Source organism: Nanorana parkeri, unplaced genomic scaffold (genome assembly GCF_000935625.1).
Source record: "Nanorana parkeri isolate BGI_ZX_2015 unplaced genomic scaffold, ASM93562v1 scaffold4, whole genome shotgun sequence".
Taxonomy (NCBI): domain Eukaryota; kingdom Metazoa; phylum Chordata; class Amphibia; order Anura; family Dicroglossidae; genus Nanorana; species Nanorana parkeri.
Window position 1 is genome coordinate 5,119,545 of NW_017306272.1, and position 2,328 is coordinate 5,121,872.

General features: G+C 41.7%; 1 protein-coding gene across 1 annotated transcript in view; it reads right to left on the reverse strand.

Annotated features, from left to right (window-relative positions):
- Positions 1-2,328, reverse strand: part of SNX10 (sorting nexin 10) — a 72,028-nt gene that overhangs the window by 64,190 nt on the left and 5,510 nt on the right. The window lies entirely within an intron of this gene.

The following is a 2,328-nucleotide window of genomic DNA, read 5'->3' on the forward strand; positions in this document are numbered from 1 at the left end:
GAAAAATTGGGAAAAATAAAAAAAAAAAAAAAAAAAGAAATTCCCTTATTTCCCTTATATTAAATTACAAAACATTTATTACCTAATTTTTTGGTAAAATATAAAAACAGACGGAGCCAAGTCAGGTAAATAGACAGGCATGTCAAGCCTTAAAATTGCGCACGCCCGCAAAACCTCAAAAAACTACAATAGCCAAAATTGGCCATAGGCGACGCTTTAAAAGCTTTTAACGCTCATCACTTTAGTGTTATCAGTGATTGAGGGTACTAAAATTATTGATCTCCCTCCGACGTTCACAGCGATATGTAACATGTGTAGTGCAATTGTCGTTTTTGCGCACCGACACACCTGATGTGTATTTACGTTTATATGTGCGTAAACGTGGGGGACGGTTGTGTTTTTACTTTGTGTGCGTGACTTTTTTTTTTTACACTTAATGTTATTGCGATCACATAGGGGGATAACAATGCCCCTATGTGATAGCACAGGCACACTGACATGTCCTCTTTATGGAGACATTAGGGGTCTCCATAAAGAGGACATGTCACCTGGGGACCCCCAGAGAAGCAGATGAAGCAGAGCTCTGCTTCATCAGCTTCTCACCAGTAAGGGCTGTTTGCATTAGACAGTTTTTTTTGTGCCCGTGAGCACAGAAAAAAAAAAAGCCATTTATGTACAGCAAACCGCCAATGGGAGCTTGCTGTCCGTCCGTTTTTTTTACAACGGGCAGACGGCAAGCAGTTCAACTAGTGATGCTATGGTTTAGTCCGGGGTAGGCAATCTACAGACCTCCAGCGCTAGTGAAAATACAAATCCCACCATGCCTCTGGGAGTCATATCTGTGTCTGTCAGAGTCTTGCAATGCCTCATGGGATCTGTAGTTGCACCATAGCTGGAGGGCCGGAGTTTGCCTACCCCTAGTTTAGACTTATTTCCTTCACAATTTTAAACATTTTGTAGCTTGAATATCTAATTGCCTTAGAGGATCAGGAAGGGAAAAAAAAAAATTCCCTTGCTGGAGCAAATTGAACCAAGCTTTATTGGGTATTTTTTCCCTTCCGCTGGACAACTGTCGGTATAAGGTTCAGGTAATGGAGGGTTTATATTTTTATTCATCTTTTTATTTTCCCTCTATTGGTTGATTTCAGCGAACTTTTCCAATTTGACTTTGTACCTATGAAACTGGGAATCAAAGCGGAAGGTGGCACATTACTTCAGCTGAGAGATGATGGAAATCTTCAAACCGGCCAAATTTTGAATCACCGGGGGTGGCCTTAGGCCCCTTTCACAGGGCTGATCAGAAGGAGTTCCGTGCACAGATCCTCTCCAGATCAGAGCGGTATGAGTCGGATATCACCGCTGTGGCATCCCTGTCCATCCAGTTTTCTACTACATCTTGCGATGGAAGATGGAGATGACCAGACCCCATGTCGTTATATGGGGAGTCAGATGTAAATGGACATGTGTCCCTTTACATCACATTGCTCCTGATCCGGCATGATCAGGCCCTTAAAAATGGAACACTGTTCCATTTGTTTTTCCGGACCTGGCCGGAGTCGGGGGTAACCGGGTGTAAATAGACGCCCATCCGTTTAACCTCAGCTGCCATAGACTAACATTGGGCATTTAATTGGGTCTGCCTGAAAAGCCAACAGGCCATGTTAAAGGAGCTTTAGACTGTTACTTCAACGACAGCAATAGTAGAGGAGAAATAATCCCATTGTGACCAACACATCAGCTGCATGTCACTCTACAATCGTGACAACTTCAAAACCTTGTGGTCACTTGTTATAGATTATTTAAAAAAAAAGGATGATCATAAGCAATTCTGGAAATGGATGCATGGCTTGAAAAACTCAAACAAGAGATTTCCCATGTTCCAGTTTTTATCTTTAAGAATGACAATGTTCACATCCATTGTTGCTGGAGTATATTACATGCTTGTACAACAATGTCTTCCTATAGGATTACATGTTCATTAGTGATTAATACCCATGCGTAGTGGGTGATAGCCAGCCTACACTGCAAACATGAAATATTGGAAGATACCATCACTTGCCTTTGACTTCATCAGAGTCATTTAACTACTTGAAGACCAGGGTGTTACACCCCCTTCCTGGCCAGGCCATTTTTCAGTATCCAGCGCTGCAGTACTTTGACATTTATCCCATCATGCAACGCTGTACTGAAAGGAATTTTATATCCTTTTTTTGGGGACAGATAGAGCTTTCTTTTGGTGGTAATCACCACTGGGGGGGGGGGGTTGTTTTTTACTATACAACACCCCAATTTTTTTGGTACAACTATAAAAAAAAAAAAAAAAAAAAA